The 22,910-nt window shown below is 45.8% G+C and overlaps 2 pseudogenes; both read left to right on the forward strand.

Annotated features, from left to right (window-relative positions):
- The first annotated feature begins 11,835 nt into the window (after positions 1-11,835).
- LOC120363971 (guanine nucleotide-binding protein G(I)/G(S)/G(O) subunit gamma-5 pseudogene) lies at positions 11,836-12,041 on the forward strand (annotated as a pseudogene).
- Positions 12,042-17,419: 5,378 nt separating this feature from the next.
- On the forward strand, positions 17,420-18,851 carry LOC120363970 (small ribosomal subunit protein eS1-like; annotated as a pseudogene).
- The last annotated feature ends 4,059 nt before the right edge of the window (positions 18,852-22,910 follow it).

A 22,910-nucleotide genomic window follows, 5' to 3' on the forward strand; every position in this document is an offset into this window, starting at 1 on the left:
AGCAAGCAGCTGCCTGCCAGCAAATCTGCAGTTAACAACAGAGCTGGAATCATTGTTAGCCAGGTAGGAGACAACAGGGGAAGAGGGAGCTGGAGAGCGTCCTTGTTAGTCTCTAAATGAATCAGTTGTTTGGCAATTACTGTAAGACAGCAGATCGGGGTGCATGAGCTCTGAAGATAACATCTCAACTTGGTTTGCTGTCCTTACATGACACGGGTGTATATGCATGAAGGAAGTCCCACAGCCCCGAAATATTTTATTCACCTCACACTCAGAGGAGTTCACTGACTGGAATTCAATAGAAACTGTTCTCTGTGTGAAAGTAATTTCAGAAAGTAATCTAGTTTATGGAAATGAAAGGCATCAAAACACAAAAAAACACTGTTTCTCTACAAGTGCTTTGCCTCAAATATTTGACATGGAAATTTGTATAATCCCTCTGGGGGCACATGGGTTTCACCAGTGTTAACATCTTTTGAAATGAATTTCACAAATGTTTATTTGCTGTGCCAGGATGACAAATAATTTAGAATATCGAGGCATCTTCCCAGAATCAGACTTAATGATATGAATCTCAAATGATTGTGGAGGATAAAAGGTGTGAATTTTAACTGGGTACTGGGGTCCGACGTTACTTTCAAATACTGCCCCAGGGAGCTCAGGTGTCACTTAGCTGTTCTGAGCCCCCAAACCGTACTAGGTAGGCAGCGCGCCTCCGAAATGACAGTAGATCGCCTGCCGCTTTCTGCTTCATTCCCCACACAGGAAATCAGTCTTCTTGCACCAGCCTGGAGGGCGGGGGAGGGAAGGGAAGGGATGAAGCAATGGGCAGGGTGGGCTCAGGTCCAACGTGGCAACGAGTAAAACAGGGTGGGCTGCTTCCTACCAGTCCTTAGGAGAAGAGTGGGCAGAAGATCAGCCCTTTAGAGGATAAGCCTTAGGTTAGAACAGGATCAAGGAAGAGCGAGAAAGGGACACTTATGTTTTCCGTCATCTGCTGAATCGGAATGCCCATTAATCCCTTCCTGTCTTTCTTTGAAGGAGCACTAGCTTGTCATTTTAGAAGACACCATGTGGTCCTGTGAGAACCCTCTCCCCAACGTGCAGTGTCCCTCTGGCCTGGTGACAAGGGCCCTTCCCTAGGGCCATCATTCCTAGGCGGAGATTTGAGTTGGCACAGTCCTTATGGCTCATTAAGTGATGAAACATCCCTGTTTTATAGAAGGGCCAGGAGTTTTCCTGTGTCCGCATGGTGGGTGAGAAGCGGAGTCTGAGGCCACCAGGGTGACCAGGGTTCCCTGCCCCACGGTGACCCTTCTCAGCCCTGATGATTACTCTACTCAGTCAGAGGAGAATCTGCTGGAGCATGGGCATGAACCTTCTATGAGATCAAAGCAGAGGGGGCTACAGATCTCCAGCCACACTTTTGAGAACTGGGTCTGTGTCCCCTCTTTTTGAGCCAGGGGAAGACTCTGTGACTTTCTCTATTAGTTCTGGGCCCAGCCTTAAGATGACTGGCAGTTTCTGCTTCCTTCCTTTAAAGCTTTGAGCCACATGGAGCCACCACTCCTTTTCTGGGGAGAACACATAGAGAACCAGCAGGCAGCTAAGTGCCGCTTCCCGACTGACTGTGGAGACCACGTCAGTCACTTTAAACTTTTCAGTCTTCAAAATCCAGTGTGTTATTATATATACTGCAGGTTTCAGTTCGGTACAGGCATGTTTCAAGTGCTCAATAGCACACGTGGGGCCAGGTGCAGTGGATCATGCCTGTAATCCCAGCACTTTGGGAGACTGAGGCAGGCAGATCCCTTGAGCTCAGGAGTGCAATACCAGCCTAGGCAACATGATGAAACCCCCGTCTGTGCAGAAAATACAAAAATTAGCTGGGTGGGGTGGTGCACACCTGTAGTTCTAGCTGCTTGGGAGGCTGAGGTAGGAAGATCACTTGAGCGTGGGAGGTGGAGGCTGCAGTGAGCTGTGATCATGATCACACCACTGCACTCCAGGTTGGGCAACAAAGCAAGACCCTGTCTACAAAAAAAAAAAATTAGGCTGGATGTGGTGGCTCACACCTGTAATCCCAGCACTTTGGGAGGCCGAGGCGAGAGGATCACCTGAAGTCAGGAGTTCAAGACCAGCCTGACCAAAATGGAGAAACCCTGTCTCTACTAAAAATAAAAAATTAGCCAGATGTGGTGGCCGCATGCCTGTAATCCCAGCTACTCGGGAGGCTGAGGCAGAAGAATTGCTTGAATCCAGGAGGCAGAGGTTGCAGTGAGCCAAAATCACGCTGTTGCACTCCAGCCCGGGCAACAAGAGCTAAACTCCATCTCAAAAATAAAAAAAGGAAGAAAAAGAAAAAAGCGTATGTGGCTCACAGCTACCAAATCAGACAGTGCATGTGTAAAGCTGTCACTGTTATCTGCTTCTGCTGCCCACCCTCACACCACCACAAGGAAAAAATCTTCTACAAGGGGATACATGCTGAAATAAACACTCAGGCATTCTTGAAGGGAAGATGTCACCCTAGGATGCACCAATGAAGGAGAAATCCTCTCTTCCACTTAGACGGGGGTGGGCTAGATTAAGGCCTATTGATACATTGTTCTATAAGCTGCAGAGTGACCACCTTCTTCCTCCATGGTTGCATTTGCAAGTTGGAGCCTCAGTCTATCTCACTTAAGCAAAGCACTCTATATAAAAATTCATATTTGTGAAGGAGCTAAGTGGCTATTCAATTTAAATAAGAGTCTGCTTTACAAAAGGATTCGCTTTGGGATTGCCGAAGCGAGCGCATTTCTCTTGTGTGTTTAAAATAAATCCATTTATTTTAAAAAGATTTAATCAGATTGCACCAACATCTATTGAATGAAATAAATTATCCCTACATGTGAAGGCTTCCTGGAAGTTGATTTGGGGGGATGAATTTGAGCATAGAGAGGCAATACACATAGAATGATAGGGCTGTGAGAGAACATTGTGCTCCCAGCATCTGGTCCAGGGATGGCAGATGCAGGCAGCTGGACCATCGCCTCTCATGGACAGCGAGATGGCCTGCCCTACCAACAGCCTAGTGTGGCCCCAGGCATAGGCTGTTTCCATTCCTGGAGGCGGTTGCTACCAACAGATCTGTAGCAGCCATGAGATGAAATCAGACATCCATGTTCTCCTAACAGGTAGACACCTATCAGGATTATTTGCCAGTCTCCTCCCCGTCACCATTATTCTGAAGCCTTTGGGGTCCCCATCCATGGTTGATTGGTCTAGGGTAGGCACCTGAGCTAGTCTGAAGGGTGGCCCTTCCCAGGTGTTTTGCATTTAGGATACCAAAAGCACGTCAATGAGTCTCTCTGGTGGCTGAAGCTTAAAATGGAACACTCAGGAGTTGCCTGGGCTGCTCAATCCTCAGGGTATATCTGAAGGCAGAGGACAGAGCTGCTCCTCTGAGAAGAGCAGAGATGAGAGACAGGGGCCTGGGGGCTCATCCCAGCTGAGTCTGAGCATAGGCCAAACCCCTTCCCTTGATCACCTCTCCCTCAGATTTCACACACCTCAGTAAACGTTCTGTAAAGTATCTTTTTCACTTCTCTCATTTGTAAATCCGGAATCGTAGTTAATATAGAGGCTCAGCTTCGGGGGCATGCAACCCTGTATTTACAAGTGGCCCCATGCTTAGGGCACTGTGCTTGGCTTAATGGTCTGCTGTCATCCTCTTGAAATTCTTAGCCTTAGCCGGGCGCGGTGGCTCAAGCCTGTAATCCCAGCACTTTGGGAGGCCGAGGCGGGTGGATCACGAGGTCGAGAGATCGAGACCAACCTGGTCAACATGGTGAAACCCCGTCTCTACTAAAAATACAAAAAATTAGCTGGGCATGGTGGCGCGTGCCTATAATCCCAGCTACTCAGGAGGCTGAGGCAGGAGAATTGCCTGAACCCAGGAGGCGGAGGTTGCGGTGAGCCGAGATCGCGCCATTGCACTCCAGCCTGGGTAACAGGAGCGAAACTCCGTCTCAAAAGAAAAAAAAAAAAAAAAAGAAATTCTTAGCCTTTTTTTTTTTTTTTTTTGAGACAGTCTCGCTCTGTCACCCAGGCTGGAGTGCAGTGGCATGATCTCAGCTCACTGCAACCTCCACTTCCCAGATTCAAGCGATTCTCCTTCAGCCTTCTGAGTAGCTGGGACTGCAGGTGTGCACCATCACACCCAGCTAACTTTTGTATTTTTAGTAGACATGGCGTTTCACCATGTTGGCCAGGCTGGTCTTCAACTCCTGAGCTCAAGTGATCCATCCTCTTTGGCCTCCCAATGTGCTGGGGTTACAGGCGTGAGCTACTGCGCCCGGCCTTAACCATTCATCTTATATTGGCCCCACAAATTATAGTCAGTCCTGTGAATATAGCTTCATTTTAGAAGAGGAGGTAATTGAAACTGAGGTGAAGTCAGTTACTCAATGAAAGTCATGGAGCTGGGTACAGAATCCATTTCAGTCTGGTGGGGTCCAGGTGGGAACTGAGAAAAAGGCATAAACAGGTGAAAAAGGTTAAGATTGGCGGGGAGAGAAGAATCATTGTGCTTCTCTTTCTTCTTCCATGACCCAGAAATTCCCTAACCCCAAGCCTTAATGGCTGTTGTTTTGCTTCTCAGTTATAGAAATAAGCAGAAGAAAGGGTAGGTAGGAAAAGGCTGGCTGGTGTCACAGACCAATTGTTCTGAGAGAAGGAAACATTTGCCAGGTTGCCAAAGCCGACCTCATTTCCCAATTTCCCAAAGACCCAATTTCCCCAGCTGCTTTGTTGACATAGCAACAGTGAATTCTGAAAGGGTTGTTATAATATTAATATGTATTTCATGGTGAGTTTGCCCTGTGTTCTTCCCTGACCGTGTGATCCAGGTCTGAAAAAGGGGTGCTTTTGACTTCCGGCCACGGTAGTCAAGACCCAGTTCTCTGTGGGATAAGCAAGGAGCAGGTGCCTGTCAGCACATCCGCCAGTCGGGTGGAATCCCCCAACCGGGTCCTCCCACCCCCAGGGCTTCTCTGCCTTCCCCAGAGTGGAGGGGCTGACTCTGTAGATACTTTACGTAATAGCTGCACCTTGGGATATGTTTCTATCCTCTTCCTACTCTGGGTGTTAAATGCAGCACCTGTGAGGCATTGTGTAGAAAATCAATTATACCTTGGGCCCAGTGATAAGAATTCATCCCCCTGAGCTCAATTTTTAAAAGGCTTCAAAAGGCCTCCCCCCCATTTCCCTTTTTCCAATGCAAATGAGCAACACTCAGGATATTTGCATGCCAAATTCCAGCAAGGGTTTCAAACGAGTAAATGGTTATATTTATTAGTAATAGCGGTGGTAGATGAGTAAGAGGGACTTAATAAATGTATGTTGAATGTGTTTGCGTTTCTATAGCACTTAACAGTTTTCAAAGCCTTTTTCTCCCTGAACATCATTTATTTGATTCTTTAACAAGCAAATAAACCCAAAGGACATGGGATGAGGACAAAGAGGAATTATCCTCGTTTTACTGATGAGAATCAGGCTAGAGAACGATTGTATCTTGTCCAGTGTCATGTAACTGATTCACAGGTGTCAGAGTGATGATTAGAACTTGAGTGTCTCCCAGCTAGTACTGCTTTTTCTCTGTGTCGTTGCTTCACGGTATTTCAGAAGGGACAGAGGGACAGAACAGGAGTTATATTAACTGAATGGAGGAAAATGCAATCAATAATAGCTAAAACCTATTAAAGGCTTACTATGTGTCTGCCATGAATATTATCTCATTTAATTTTGTGGGTTTTTTTTGGGTGGGGATGGGCAGGGATGGAGCTCTGCTGCTCTTAAAATATCTACAGAGTCTGGGCCGGGAAGGGTGGCTCACATCTGTAATCCCAGCACTTTGGGAGGCTACGTGGGCAGATCACAAGGTCAGGAGATCAGACCATCCTGGCCAACATGGTAAAACCCCGTCTCTACTAGCAATGCAAAAATTAGCCAGTTGTGGTGGTGGATGCCTGTAATCCCAGCTATTCAGGAGGCTGAGGCAGGAGAATTGCTTGAACCCCGGGAGGTGGAAGTTGCAGTGAGCCGAGATTGCGCCACTGCCCTCCAGCCTGGCGATAGAGTGAGACTCCATCTCAAAAAAAAAAAAAAAAAAAATCTACGGAGTCAGCCCCTTCACTCTGGGGAGTGGCGTGAGTGCAGTGGCATGATCTCGGCTCACTGCAACCTCTACCTCCTGGGTTCAAGCAATTCTCCTGCCTCAGCCTCCCCAGTAGCTGGTATTACAGGCACATGCCACCAAGCCTGGCTAATTTTTGTATTTTTAGTAGAGATGAAGTTTCACTGTATTTTTCAGGCTGGTCTCAAACTCCTAACCTCAGGTGATCCACCCATCTAAGCCTCCCAAAGTGCTGGGATTACAGGTGTGAGTCACTGTGCTCAGCCTCATTTAAGTTTTTAATTCAACTTTTTAGTTTGAGATAATTGTAGACTCACATGCAATTGTAGGAAATGAAAAGATCCTATGTATCCTTTGCCTAGTTTCCCCCAATAGTAATATGTTGCAGGACCGTAGAACAAAGTCAGAACAAGGATGCTGACATTGACACAGTCAGGATATGCAATATTTTTTTTTTTTTTTTTTTTTTTTTTTTTCTGAGACGGAGTTTCGCTCTTGTTACCCAGGCTGGAGTGCAATGGCGCGATCTCGGCTCACCGCAACCTCCGCCCCCTGGATTCAGGCAATTCTCCTGCCTCAGCCTCCTGAGTAGCTGGGATTACAGGCACGCGCCACCATGCCCAGCTAACTTTTGTATTTTTAGTAGAGACGGGGTTTCACCATGTTGACCAGGATGGTCTCGATCTCTTGACCTCGTGATCCGCCCGCCTCGGCCTCCCAAAGTGCTGGGATTACAGGCTTGAGCCACCGTGCCCGGCTGCAATATTTTCATTACCAAGGGATCCCTTATAAAAGAAGTCCCCAACCCAGTACTGGTCCGTGGCCTGTTAGGGTTGGGGCCACACTGCACGAGGTGAGCAGAGGGCAAGGGAGCATAGCTTCATCTGTATTTACAGCTGCTCCCCATCACTCGAATCGCTGTCTCCTGTCAGTTCACTGGTGGCATTAGAAACCTCATTGTGAACCACACTTGAGGGATCTAGGCTGCATGCTCCTTATGAGAATCTGATAAATATCGTGCACTTGAATCATCCTGAAATCATCCCCCTGCACTCCTTGGAAAAATTATCTTCCATTAGACAGGTCCCTGGTGCCAAAAAGGTTGGGGACCACTGTCTTATATTGTCCTATTATAGCCATACCTACTTCCCTGTCACCCCCATGCCTCCTAAACCTTTGGCAACCACTAGTCTGTTCTCCATTTCTATAAATTTGGGTGTTTCTGTGGTTGTTGTTGTTGTTCGAGACGGAGTTTTGCTCTTGTTGCCCAGGCTGGAGTGCAGTGGTGCGATCTCAGCTCACCGCAACCTCCGCCTCCTGGGTTCAAGCGATTCTCCTGCCTCAGCCTCCAGAGTAGCTGGGATTACAGGCATGCACCACCATGCCTGGCTAATTTGGTATTTTTAGTAGACACAGGGTTTCTCCAGGCTGGTCTCGGACTCCTGACCTCAGGTCATCCGCCCACTTCAACCTCCCAAAGTGCTGGGATCACAGGCATGAGCCACCCCGCCTGGCCATTGAATTGGATGTTGTATGAGTGGAAATATGCAGCATGTAATGTGTGATTCCTCCAATCCCCGCCCCACTCAGCGTAATTGTCTGGAGATCCATCAAGATTGCTGTGTGTATCAACAGTTCATTCCTCCTTATTGCTAAGCAGCATTCTGTGGTCCGGAAGTACCACAGTTTCACCATCCACCTGTTCCGATGTTTGGCTATATGAATAAAGCTTCTGTAAACATTGGTGTACAGGTTTGTGTGTAGGTGCAAGTATTCATTTCCCGGGGATAAATACCTGCCTTCCAGGTATTTATCTGCACCTACACACAAACACGAATACAATTATTGGGTTGTATCACTGTTGCATGTTTAGGTTCCTGAGCAATTGCCAAACTGCTTTACATGCCCAGCAGCAATGTCTGATCTGTCCAGTTTCTCCACATCCTCATCAGCATTTGGTGTTGTCACTGTTGTTTATTTCTGTCATCCTGATAGGTATATACTGGTATTTCACTGTGCTTGTATTTTCCATTTCCCTAATGGCTGATGTGGAATATGGTTTCGTGTGCTTGTTTATCATTTGTGCGTCCTGTAGGATGAAATGTTTCTTCACGTCTTTTGCCCATTTTCTGTTGTAATGTTGCTCTTCATTTTGGTGAGGAAAATGCTTTGGTTTTTTGTTTGCTTTTACTGTGGAATTTTGAAAGTTCTTTTTCTATTCTAGATGCGGAGATGTTACTTATCTCTGTAGGATAAGCTATCTGCAATCGTTTCTCCCACTCTGCAGCTCGTTTTTTTTTTTTTTTTTATCTGCTTAATAGTGTCTTTCATAGAAGAAAATTTAAATTTTTACTAAGTACAATTCTTTTTTTTTTTTTTTTTAAGAGATTGTGCTTTTGGTGTCAAGTATAAAAATTATTTGCCTATTCCTAGATCCTAAAGATTTTCTCCTGTATTTTTCTAGAAGTTTTATAGTTTTCCCATTTATTAAGTTTGTGATCCATTTTGAAATAATGTTTGTATCAGGAACAGCCAGCCTATGGATGTCTAATTGCTCCAGCATCATTTGTTGAGGCTCTCTTTCTTCTACTGAATTTCTTTTGCATCTGTGTCAAAATTTGATTGGCTATATGTGTATGTGGGTCTATTTCCAGGTACTCTGTTCTGTCTTGTTTTCTTTTTTTGAGACAGAGTTTTGGTCTTGTCACCTAGGCTGGAGTGCAGTGGCGTGTTCTCAGCTCACTGCAACCTCTGCCTCCTAGGTTCAAGGGATTCTCCTGCCTCAGCCTCCTGAATAGCGGGGATTACAGGCACCCACCACCACGCCGGCTAATTTTTGTATTTTTAGTAAAGATGGGGTATCACCATGTTGGCCAGGCTGGTATCAAACTCCTGACTTCGGGCAATCCGCCTGCCTCAGCCTTCCAAAGTGCTGAGATTATGGGTGTGAGCCATCGTGCCCGGCCTATCTTGTTTAATTTTTAACAATCCCTTATAATAATAGATGTCATTATTGTCTCTACTTTACAGATGAATAAACTGACATACAGAGAATAGAAGCAAGTTTTTTATCACTAAATATTTGCTACTGTAAAAGGCAAGCAAGAATACTGGCAACCACTTTCATTTATAAAGAGAAAAAGCTATAGTACTGGTGGGCTCAGTTACATTAAAATTCATTCTACACAAAGTCAAACCAGAGAGAAGGATCTATTTTTCCTTCAGAAACATCCACATCTGACTCATCCAAATAGTGTCAAGAAACAAACTAGACTTGAACACAATAAAGTGACCGGCCAACTGGATTTATGATTCTATTAGGCTCAACAAAGATCACTCTGTTGCCCTAACAACCTAATGAGAAACCACGACTTGTTAGATAAACTAACCATCAGGTGAAGAAAATAACTGTCAATAAGAGACCCTTTGCCTGTTGACAGACAGCTGGGATGTAAAACCAGAAGCACATCATAATCATTTGAGAGGCTTTTTAAAAGTGCAGGTTTCTGAACCACATACTAGAGCCACTCAAGCAGAATCCCTAGGTTCCAGTTTCTTCTACTTATATTTATTTATTTACCGTGTGTGTGTGTGTGTGTGTGTGTGTGTGTACGGTGGTGAAGGGAGGTTTAAAATTCTCTAGGGATTTTTGATGCCCCTGGTCACTGAATGGCCAAGACCAAAAAAAAAAGCTTTTTTTTTTTTTTTTTGAGACGGAGTTTCGCTCTTGTTACCCAGGCTGGAGTGCAATGGCGCGATCTCGGCTCACCGCAACCTCCGCCTCCTGGGTTCAGGCAATTCTCCTGCCTCAGCCTCCTGAGTAGCTGGGATTACAGGCACACGCCACCATGTCCAGCTAATTTTTTGTATTTTTAGTAGAGACGGGGTTTCACCATGTTGACCGGGATGGTCTCGATCTCTTGACCTCGTGATCCACCGGCCTCGGCCTCCCAAAGTGCTGGGATGACAGGCTTGAGCCACCGCGCCTGGCCAAAAAAGCATTTTTCAAATGTGGCAGAGGCTACGTTTTAGAGAAGAATAAGCCAGGTTTCATTTTGAGAAATTGAGAGGCCATGAGAAATGCCACCCTGCCCCCTCGCTTTTTTTTTAAGTGTCCTGCATTGGTTTTATAGGAAAAGAGCTTCCAAAAGTTGCCCATTAATTTCTTCCTCATATTTGAGACTGACTTTGATTGCTAGAGATTGAATGGAGTATTACTTTAATAAAGATTGTTCTGGCCGGGCGCGCTGGCTCAAGCCTGTAATCCCAGCACTTTGGGAGGCCGAGGCGGGTGGATCACGAGGTCAAGAGATCGAGACCATCCCGGTCAACATGGTGAAACCCCGTCTCTACTAAAAATACAAAAAATTAGCTGGGCATGGTGGCGTGTGCCTGTAGTCCCAGCTACTCAGGAGGCTGAGGCAGGAGAATTGCCTGAACCCCGGAGGCGGAGGTTGCGGTGAGCTGAGATCGCGCCATTGCACTCCAGCCTGGGTAACGATCGAAACTCCATCTCAAAAAAAAAAAAAAAAAAAAAAAAAAGGATTGTTCTGCAGGATCCAAAACCCTTTTATGAACCCTCAAATGTTGAACTGTGATGTGCAAATAAAATGAACCCTGATATTGTATGGAAGATCTGTGTCTCCAAATTCAAATTGTTTAGGCAGAAGGAACTTTTCAGGTGGTGAGTGGTAGTGTGTTTAGGTAAAAGTCTAACACAGGTGACTGGATTTGTCACTCTTTTTTCTGATGATCAGATCAGAGATTGGGTAATCAATACATGGGCAAGACAGAGTAAACTACTTTTTCATTTGTATCATCTTCTAAGATCTAAAAGGCTTATATTTGTTTTCTTAATTGGCAGACCATCTGGAGTGGATTTATGATTTATTCCTCAACATTCATCCCACCTCAGAAGCGTAGCCTAATCTTATTCCACTACCCTCCTACTGCCACCTTCTTGGGTGACTGGTCAGGATTAGGGATGGTGGTGGAGATTTTCCAGTGTCCTCCACATCTGATTCTACTGTCTTTCCTTAGGACTTAGGAAGACAGTATTTCTCCATATACTTGAAATCAAATGGGGCCATATGACTCATGAGCCATGAACAAAAATGACAAGTATCACTCAGGGATTCAGCATGAAACAGTTGTGCAAGACCCTCCACCACTCCCCATCCGCCATAAGGATTGTGGAAGAATGGAGATGCAGGTGTCCACAAGATTTCTGAGCCAACTCACGGAGTGAGCTGCCCCAGAAAGTCTCTGGAACCACAACATACTTTGCATGAAGCAAGAGATACACCTTTGCAATCTGAAACTGCTGATATTTGAGGAGTATTTCTTACTAGAGCATAATTAAGCTTAAGCTATGACCTTATTCTAGATAATGAAATGTGAGATAAAATCTGATGAGAGGCCGGGCACGGCGGCTCATGCCTGTAATCCCAGCACTTTGGGAGGCCAAGGTGGGCAGATCACTTGAGGTCAGGAGTTCGAGACCAGTCTGGCCAACACGGTGAAACCCATCGCTAATAAAAATATCAAAATTAGGCGCCGCTCAGTTGTCTGGCCCCGCCAACCCACGGCCCATGACCAGCCGACCCATGGTCCATGACCCGCTGACCCACGAATTCCGCCCGGCCCTCCCTTATGCCATGCCTGGCTCCTGCAGCATTGCTGCTGTGAAGAACATGGTTCACAGCTCAAGCTGGAGGCGAGGCTCAACCATGTATAACTTTCCCAGGCAGCTACAGACTTGAAACAATTCTCTCTGCAGAATGCTCAACATGAACCTCTGCTGACTGGGATATCTTCAAGTACAAATCCCTTCAGACCCCAGAAAGTCTGTTCCTTTTTGTAGTAAAATCAATCTTTCAAAGGTTTCCCAAACCGCTTCTTAGGATCCAGTGAATATTCAAGAGAGCAACATTTGAAGCCTGTGCAAAAGCTTATCCCTCTAACACATGTGCCATAATATACAAACTCTTACTTCTGTCAGTCTTTAACATCTACCTCTCTGAATTTTCATGAATTTCTATTTCACAAGGGTAATTGTGTTATATACACTGGCAGCAGCATACAATAATACTTAGTATGAAAAAAATATATAAAAATTAGCCGAGCGCAGGGGCACACACCTGTAATCCCAGCTACTAGGGAGGCTGAGGCAGGAGAATCGCTTGAACCTGGGAGGTGGAGTTTGCATTGAGCTGAGTTTGTGCCACTACACTCCAGCCTGGGAGACAGTGAGACTCCCTCTCAAAACAAAACAAAACAAAACAAAACAAAACAAAAAAAAACAGAAACAAAAACAAAACAAAACAATGTGATGAGGGAACTTTTGGGGAAAGTTTCCTCTCCTAAAAGAAACCACAGGGAGAGGTAGTTTCTCCTTTCCCTGTGGATTTTCGGTCTGCAACCATCTCACTCTACACAACACTGCAGCCATCACACTCTCAGCCACAGGGTGAGGCTACTCCCGATGGGAGAGCAGAGAGGTCTTGGATCACTGATGACATCTTTGTGCTGCTGAATCAACAGCCCTGTTGATTCCTGTACCTCTTTTCTTTCTGTTATGCGATATAAATAACTTTTCTTATTGTTCAAATTGATTTGCAGTTTGTTACTGTGGTGGTTAGTCCTGAGGGTCAACTTGAGTGAATTGAAGAATGCAAATACTGTTCTTGGGGGTGTCTGTGAGGATGCTGCCAGCAGAGATTCCTATTTAAGTTAGTGGACTGGGAGAGACAGACTCACCCACAACCTGAGTAGGCACCAACTCATCAGCAGCCAGAGTGGCTGGAATGAAACAGGCAGAAGAACATAGAAGGTCTTTGACTGGCTGAGTCTTCCAGCCTTTGCTTACCTCCTGTGCTGGATGCTCCTTGCCCTCGAACATCAGACTCCAAGTTCTTTTTTTTTTTTTTGAGACGGAGTTTCGCTCTTGTTACCTGGGCTGGAATGCAATGGCGTGATCTCGGCTCACAGCAACCTCCATCTCCTGGGTTCAAGCAATTCTCCTGCCTCAGCCTCCCGAGAAGCTGGGACTACAGGCATGCGCCGCCATGCCCAGCTAATTTTTATATTTTTAGTAGAGACGGGGTTTCACCATGTTGACCAGGATGGTCTCCATCTCTTGACGTCATGATCCACCTGTCTCGGCCTCCCAAAGTGCTGCAATTACAGGCGTGAGCCACCGCGCCCGGCCCTGAGCCACTGCGCCCAACAAGTTCTTCAGCTTTTGGCCTCTTAGAGTTACAGCAGTGGTTTGCCAGGAGCTCTTGGCCCTTTGGCCACAGACTGAAGGCTACACTGTCAGCTTCCCTACTTGCGAGGCTTTGGGGCTCGGACTGATCTTCCACTGGCTTCCTTGCTCCTCAGTTTGCAGACTACTTATTGTGGGACTTTACCTTGTGATCGTCTAAGTCAGTTCTCCTTAACAAACTCCTGTTCATATATACATATATCCTATTAGTTCTGTCCCTCTAGAGAACCCTGATGAATACAGTCACTTACAATCAAAAGCATCGTAACTCATAAATCATGGCTTTTAGTAATACAAGATTAAGCTAAGTCCTCTACAACTATGTCTCCTGTAACAGTGATGTTGCTAAAAGTTCAGTGTCTCATCTAGGGTCAGGCACAGTGTCTTACTGTAACTCCAAGACTTTGGGAGGCAAAGGTGGAAGAACTGCTTGAGTCCAGAAGTTTGAGACCAGCCTGGGCAATATAGTGACACTTCATCTCTACAAAAGATTTCTTAAAAATTAGCCAGGCATGAAGCCACATGCCTGTAGTCCTGGGAACTTGGGAGGTTGAGGTGGGAGGATCACTTGAGCCCCAAAGGTCAAAGCTGCAGTGAGCGATGATCGTGCCACTGCATGAGCCTGGGTGACAGAGCAAGACTCTGTCTTGAAAAAAATAATAAAATCTCATTGAATTAAATGGGAAACTAAATTTAAAATAAACTTTTGGTGGCTCATGCCTGTAATGTCAGCACTTTGGGAGGCTGAGGCGGGAGGATCACTTGAGGTCAGGAGTTTGAGACCAGCTTGGCCAACGTGGTGAAACCCTATCTCTACTAAACATACAAAAATTAGCCAGGCGTGGTGGCAGGCACCTGTAATCCCACCTACTCTGGAGGCTGAGGCAGGAGAAATGCTTGAACCCAACAGAGGTTGCAGTGAACAGAGATCATGCCACTGCACTCCAGCGTGGGCAACAGAGTAAGGATCCATCTCAAAAAAAAAAAAAAAAAAAAAAACTTCCAATTGTTCAAATGCTTTATGGTATTTATCTCTTTAACACCCCACAGAGGCCGGGAGCGGTGGCTCAAGCCTGTAATCCCAGCACTTTGGGAGGCTGAGGCACGTGGATCACGAGGTCGAGAGATCGAGACCATCCCGGTCAACATGGTGAAACCCCGTCTCTACTAAAAATACAAAAAAAAAAAAAAAAAAAAATTAGCTGGGCATGGTGGCGTGTGCCTGTAATCCCAGCTACTCAGGAGGCTGAGGCAGGAGAATTGCCTGAACCCAGGAGGCAGAGGTTGCGGTGAGCCAAGATCGCGCCATTGCACTCCAGCCTGGGTAACCAGAGCGAAACTCTGTCTCATAAAAAAAAAAAAAAAAAAAAAAAAAGACCCCACAGAAGCCAGCAGGAGAATCTGGCTCCCCTCTGTGGGGACAACACTGAGGTGTGGTACCTTCTTGGTTCTGGAGGGAGCTCGGTCCCTGGAGCTGCATTTTCCCACAGGTCCTGCCTCCTGCCCGCTTGTCTCAGCATCTGGTTGTAGCAAAACTTCCCATGTGATACTGCAGTTGCATGTGATGCTCCAGAGGGCAAGGGAACCGGAACAGAGCTTCTTTTTATTTTATTATTGCATTTTAGATGTTGAGGTACATGTGAAGAACATGCAAGATTGTTGCATAGGTACACACATGGCAGTGTGGTTTGCTGCCTTCCTCCCCATCACCTGTATCTGGCATTTCTCCTCGTGTTATCCCTCCCCAACTCCCCACCCCACACTGTCCCTCTCCTATCCCCCTCCATACAGACCCCAGTGTGTGATGCTGAGAATGATGGTTTCCAGGTTCATCCATGTCCCTACAAATGACAAGAACTCATTGTTTTTGATGGCTGCATAGTATTCCGTGGTGTATATGTGCCACATTTTCCCTGTCCAGTCTATCATTGATGGACATTTGGGTTGGTTCCAGGTCTTTGCTATTGTAAACAGTGTTGCAATGAACATTCGTGTGCATGTGTCCTTATGGTAGAACAATTTATAATCCTTTGGATATATACCTAGTAACGAGATTGCTGGGTCAAACGGAATTTCTATTTCTAGGTCCTTGAGGAATCACCACACTGTATTCCAAATTGCCACACTGTCTTCCATGAACAGAGCTTCTTGACATCCCAAGACACTTTTTAAGAAGTTTCTCTTGGTGCCAGCTTCCCAAGATGCTTTGGTCTCTCTCTCTCTCTCTTTTTTTTTTTTTTTTGAGACGGAGTTTTGCTCTTGTTACCCAGGCTGGAGTGCAATGGCGTGATCTCGGCTCACCGCAACCTCTGCCTCCTGCGTTCAGGGAATTCTCCTGCCTCAGCCTCCTGAGTAGCTGGGATTACAGGCATGTGCCACCATGCCCAGCTAATTTTTTTGTATTTTTAGTAGAGACGGGGTTTCACTATGTTGACCAGGATGGTCTCGATCTCTTGACCTCGTGATCCACCAGCCTCAGCCTCCCAAAGTGCTGGGATTACAGGCATGAGCCACCACGCCCAGCTGCTTTGGTCTCTTATTATGGGAAGCTCAGGTGAAACATGGACACTGTGTGCTTACTCCCTCTGCATCTGAATGGTCCTAAAACCTCATAGAAAGGTTATATCCTTTATATCTTCATATCCTTGACATAAGACTCCCAGCTGGGCACAGTGGCTCATGGCTGTAATCCCAGCGCTTTGTGTGGCTGAGGTGGGCAGATCACTTGAGGTCAGGAGTTCCAGACCAGCCTGGCCAACATGGTGAAACTCCTGTCTCTACCAAAAAATAGAAAAAAGGCCAGGTGTGGTGGTGTGCACCTGTAGTCCCAGCTACTTGGGAGGCTGAGGTGGGAAAATTGCTTGAACCCAGGAGGTAGAGGTTGCAGTGAGCCAAGATAGTGCCACTGCAATATAGCCTGGGTGACAAGAGTGAAAATCTGTCTCAAAAAAAAAAAAAAAAAGACACCCTTACAATTCCCTTAGAGGAACCTTTGAGAGAAAATCTATGCAGATTCCTAAAGGGTCACCTGGGAAGGCAGGAGAAGGGGACCAAGGTGAGTGTGACTGCTCAGTAGCCACTGCAAGGGGCCCAACCATGATGATAATGCAGAGACGCCACTGAAGCGGGTATGCGGTGGGGAACGTAAGCATTCTGTGTGTGTGTGTTGGAGGAAATATCCAGGAGACTGTGTGTCTCTTCTTTCTTCCCTTAAAATTTAACTTCGTTCTGTTATATTATTATTATTTTATTTATTTCTTTATTTTGACACGGAGTTTCGCTTTTGTCACCCAGTCTGGAGTGCAGTGGCGCGATCTCGGCTCACCACAACCACCGCCTCCCGGGTTCAAGTGATTCTCCTGCCTCAGCCTCCCAAGTAGCCTCCCAAGGCACAGGCATGTGCCACCACGCCTGGCTAATTTTAATACTTTTGGTAGAGATGGGGTTTCTCCATGTTGGTCAAGCTGGTTTGGAACTCCCAACCTCAGGTAATCTGCCTGCCTCAGCCTCCCAAAGTGCTGGGATTACAGGCGTGAGCCACGGTGCCTGGCCTATATTATTTTTATGTTGTATTATGTTACATTATTTTGGGATATAGGTAGGGTTTAAGTAGAGTAAATAATTAACTATAATATCCAGTGTGGGGACAGTCATGATTCACTTGCTTTCACCTCATTCATTCATTCATCAAAAATACTTTAAAGGATCTACTGCTTGTCAGACACTGTACTAGACACAGGGATATAGAAAGAAGAGACACTGCTCTTGAATTCAGTATAAAGGGGGAGATAAATAAGCAGGCCCTGACCATCTAGCAGAACAAAAGCCAATGGGAGCTTGTGCCTTGGTAGCTTTGGGGGCTTGGAGGAAGGGCACTATCCCAACACGTATCCTGCAGCATGGAAGTTCCACCCGTGGCGATATAAAGCCTTCTGAAGAAGTCTTCTGTGCCTTTTGGCTCTCTGAGCAGCACCATGGCAGTCAGCAAGAACAAGCGCCTTACGAAAGGCGGCAGAAAGCGAGCCAAGAAGAAAGTGGTTGATCCATTTTCTTTTTTTCTTTTTTTTTTTGAGACAGAGTTTCGCTCTTGTTACCCAGGCTGGAGTGCAATGGCGCGATCTCGGCTCACCGTAACCTCTGCCTCCTGCGTTCAGGGAATTCTCCTGCCTCAGCCTCCTGAGTAGCTGGGATTACAGGCATGTGCCACCATGCCCAGCTAACTTTTTGTATTTTTAGTGGAGACGGGGTTTCACTATGTTGACCAGAATGGTCTCGATCTCTTGACCTCGTGATCCACCCGCCTCAGCCTCCCAAAGTGCTGGGATTACAGGCTTGAGCCACCGCGCCCGGCGGTTGATCCATTTTCTAAGAAAGATTGGTATGCTGTGAAAGCACCCACTATGTTCAATACAAGAAATACTGGAAAGACACTAGTCACCAGGACCCAAGGAACCAAAATTGCATCTGATGGCCTCGAGGGCCGAGTGTTTGAAGTTAGTCTTGCTGATTTGCAGAATGATGAAGTTGCGTTTAGGAAATTCAGGCTGATTACTGAAGATGTTCAGGGCAAAAACTGCCTGACTAACTTCCATGGCATGGATCTTACCCGTGACAAAATGTGCTCCATGGTCAAACAATGGCAGACAATGACTGAAGCTCATGTTGATGTCAGGACTACCGATGGTTACTTGCTTCGTCTGTTCCGCGTTGGATTGACTAAAAAACACAGCAATCAGATACAGAAGACCTCTTACACTCAGCACCAACAGGTCCACCAAATCCGGAAGAAGATGATGGAAATCACGACCCAAGAGATGCAGACAAATGACTTTGAAAGAAGTGGTCAGTAAACTGATTCCAGACAGCACTGAAAAAGACACAGAAAGGGCTTGCCAGTCTATTTATCCTCTCACGATGTCTTTGTTAGAAAAGTAAACATGCTGGGCTGGGCGCGGTGGCTCAAGCCTGTAATCCCAGCACTTTGCAAGGCCGAGGCGGGTGGATCACGAGGTCAAGAGATCGAGACCATCCTGGTCAACATGGTGAAACCCCGTCTCTACTAAAAAATACAAAAAATTAGCTGGGCATGGTGGCACGTGCCTGTCATCCCAGCTACTCAGGAGGCTGAGGCAGGAGAATTGCCTGAACCCAGGAGGCGGAGGTTGCGGTGAGCCGAGATCGCGCCATTGCACTCTAGCCTGGGTAACAAGAGCGAAACTCTGTCTCAAAAAAAAAAAAAAAAAGAAAAGAAAAGTAAAAATGCTGCAGAAGCCCAAGTTTGAATTGGGAAAACTCATGGAGCTTCATGGTGAAGGCAATGGTTCTGGAAAAGCTACTGGGGACGAGACAGATGCTAAAGTTGAACGAGCTGATGGATATGAACCACCAGTCCAAGAATCTGTTTAAAGTTCACACTTATAATAGTGGCAAATAAAAAGTCTTATTTGTGGAAAAAAAAAAAAAAGTCCTCTGTTTAAAAGAAGACCTTACTTTGGCTTCTCCCAAAAAGAACAGTCTGAGACCAGAGCCTATGTGCCAGTGGTTTATTTTGACAACCCATCCTGGGGTTCTGGTGTGAGAGAATCAAGAAGAACCAAACAAAGGCTGGGTGCGGTGGCTCACGCCTATAAGGAGGCTGAGGACAGGAGTTCAAGACCAGCCTGGCCAACATGGTGAAACTCCATCTCTACTGTTAATAAAAAATTATCCAGACATGGTGGTACATGCCTGTAATCCCAGCTACTTGGGGGACTGAGGCATGAAAATCACTTGAACCCAGGAGGCAGAGGTTGCAGTGAGGTGAGATTGTCACACGGCACTCTAGCCTGCGCGACAGAGCAAGAGTCCGTCAGAAAAAAAAAAAAAAAAGGAAAAGAAGAGGAAGGAAAGCCGACTTAGGGGTGGATTATAGAGCTGGTTACTCCCATGGGCAAGTGGGACAAGTCCCCTAGGGAGGCTTTCTGAGGAACCACTGAGAAAAGCATGGGTGAGGGGAAGTTTTCCCATTGGCTCTTCCATCCTTTAGTCAAAGTTTGCTCTGGACTGTTGACTCTCACATTTCCTGGGTTTTGTGTGCATGCACCAGGGCTGTGGGGAGACGGAAGCCTGGGGGTGGGAGCAGGAGCTGTCAGGCTCCAACTGCACAGGAGGCTGCTGCAGCAACAGCCGCAGTTCACAATGGCCTGAGTCAAGGAAGGCAAGGGCATCCAAGGTGCCTGGCATAAAGGCAGAGTTATCTGAGGAGAGGAAGTTCCTGCTCCACCAGGCTAGTGCCAGTTACTGAGTATGCGTATTTAATTCTGATCAGGATTTATTGGGCTTTCCACTCCAGTGCTAGGCTTGCTCCTTCAGGGTCCTCCTGAGGAAAGGGATCAGAGGACAGGCAAATTCTGGTAAGTCAGTGGGAGAGGAACCGTTTGGGGGCAGTGAAAGTGGTGGAAGGGGGAAGACAGGGAAAGCCGGTGAGACTAACTCCGATCATCAACTGCCAGAGGAGAGTGTGAAGGAGGCCTGAGAGGTCCTCATGGAAAGGAGAGGCGCGCCTGTGGCAAAGGTCTCCAGCCGTACTCGGGAGGAGTCCCTCCAGGACAAAGTCAGACAAAGATGCTTAAAGACAGCAGAGCACTACAGGCTTCACGGAGAGGGAGACTGACAAGCTTTTGAGAAGTCTGAAAAGGCTTCGTCCTTTAGCATATTTTCTGAACTAATGCCACATTGCAAACCCAGGCCATGACACATGCTTGAAACATAAGACTCATTTCCCCAAAAGGCAAAGCCAGTTTCTGTAAAGATTGGTCACAATGAATAGCCTTCTCATTGCTCCACCAAACTTGGGTTTCATTGGAATTGGATTACGCCGTTGCTGCTTTGAACATACGATCCTACTCAGCTGGGAGCTGAGACGCTACCTCTGTGGCGGTAACTCTGCACTCTAATGGAATAACTGTCAGAACCACTAGCCGTCAATACTGACTTCTCTTTCCTTATTGGTATAGGAAAACACCTTAGATGTGTTTAAAACTAAATGCCCAAGTGCTTTATTCCAGAAGGCCAAACATAGCCTGGAATTCCTCAAGCAACCCAGGCCCCCACATATCCCACTTGGTTTATTTTTTGCATGTGCAAACCTAGAGTTACGAAAACCCACATGCATGGGCTGCAATTTCCAAGCAAGGAGGGGAAAAAAAACAGATACAATTATCCACAAAGAAACAGAGTTTCCAATCTCCAAGTCATAAATTTGTTAATTAGAGCTACCATTTCTTGCCTGCTTACTGTGTGCAAGAAGCAGTCTTGGACTTACATCTATTCAAGATAGAGTTCTCTCATTCGATCCTCACAACAGCATGAAGTAGGTGCTAGCTTCCCTATTTTATGATCAAGGAAACTTGACCAAATAACATGCCTATGGCTGGGCATGGTGGCTCACGCCTGTAATCCCAGCACTTTTGGGAAGCCGAGGTGGGTGCCTCACCTGAGGTCAGGAGTTCAAGACCAGCTTGACCAACATGGTGAAACCCCATCTCTACTAAAAAGACAAAATTAGCCAAGCCTGGTAGTGCATGCCTGTAATCTCAACTACTTGGGAGGCCGAGGCCAGAAAATCACTTGAACCCGGGAGGAATAAGAGCAAAGCTTCATCTAAAATAATAATAATAATAAATACATGCCCTTGATCACACAGTTTGAAGGGTAAAAGCCAGGACTCAAATCAGGTCTGATTCTGAAGCCCTGGCTTTAGGTATTGAGTAGGGGGAAAAATTATAAACAAGAATAAAGATGTTCCCTATGAAAACATCTTCTCTCCTGGCCGGGTGTGGTGGCTCACACCTGTAATCCAAGCACTTTGGAGGCCAAGGCGGGCGGATCACCTGAGGTCAGGAGTTCAAGACCAGCCTGACCAACATGGTGAAACCCCGTCTTTATTTAAAAAGGAAGAAACAAAAAACAACAAAAAAATCTTCTCTCCCAAAAGATGAGTTAAGATATTTCTAACAATCTGTTATCACTGCTTTGGGTTCTTGGCTTCAGGAGCAGAAATATTACCTTTGCTCCTCATTGACTTCTGCAAAACCAGACCACTCAGTCACCCCCTCCCCAAAACCACAACCAATTATTCCTACACACTCCTGCTAATTACAATGAGTTATGCAGGCCCTATCGGAGACAGAGGGAGTGATGGGCCAGTCAGCCATAAAACATCTTCCTTCCATAAATATTCCTCACTGGGGCTGAAGGCTTTGGCTACCCAGATCTTGCAACATAGTAGTGTCTCTAAGCAAAGAGACTCGTTTCCTCCTTTTTAACCCTGGATTGCATCCCATGGTGCTAAAAGAGAACGGACTGGGTAAATTAGGCATCAATTTTGACTCTCCTCTATAGGTAGGGCATGGAAATGATGGATTCGCCTCTCTTTATTATGGCGACTTCCTCCTTCACACACATGGATGCCCACTGAACCCTTCTGAGGCCACTTGTCAAGTAACATGAGGCACTTGAAAATAACTGAATGAACAATCTCCTCTTTTAAAAATTTTAATCAATTCTTTCATCTTGCCGTTGCTCTTGGTGGGTGACTTTCGCACTTCAAACACTCACCTTTTCTCCTTTATACCCTCTCACCTGCACGGGGTGGCTTTCCGCCTTCTTGTGGAGTGCAATCAATATTCTGTTATTCTCTGTCATTTGGATGTTACTTTGTGCAAACAGTAGTTAAAAAAAAAAATAACATCAGGAGCTCTGCTGTCTACACAAATCAACAACAATGAGAGACAAGAAGTGGATTACTAGCGAATGAAATCCTTTTTGTTCTAAACTGTAATCAACTATATTGGATGCGAGGTTTGTCCATTTAAAAAATTTAATAATGGGTTTTGGTCCTCTTGTTTCTATAAAAAGGGCATTTATAAATATTAATATGGAATACCAGGGAAAGAACAATACATAACAATAATGAGAATCACAAAATCCCATCACATTTGACACTGTCATATTGCCAGCTTAAGGATTAGCAGGTTAACCTTAGAGTTAAAAATATTGCTTTACGATTAAAAAAAAAAAATCTCAAAATTTAAAAAAAGCTCCTTGTTGCATTATATATTCATTGTGGCTTCCTTATTTTCCTTCAGGTGATGGGATCACTGCTTCGATGAACATTTTTGGGGAGAGTAGGCTTATATGAAGGTAGGTTGACTTATCTGCGTTCTTTCTTGTCCAAGTCATGCTGAGCTTGGCTTTTGCCTAATTCTAACCCCTGACACTGCTTGAGTCAAAGGCCTGGCAACTAATACCCCCATTTTAGCTGTTTTTTTTTTTTTTTTTTTTCATCCATTCGGAGCTCCGTTTTAAATGATGAAGTTACCCAAGGTGTCAGTTTTCACCAGTATTTCTAAATACATCTAGTAAAAATGCAGCAATTTCATAGAAATCCAAGCTATTGAGATCTAATCACTGCTTAAGCTGTGG

Source organism: Saimiri boliviensis, chromosome 2 (genome assembly GCF_048565385.1).
Source record: "Saimiri boliviensis isolate mSaiBol1 chromosome 2, mSaiBol1.pri, whole genome shotgun sequence".
Taxonomy (NCBI): domain Eukaryota; kingdom Metazoa; phylum Chordata; class Mammalia; order Primates; family Cebidae; genus Saimiri; species Saimiri boliviensis.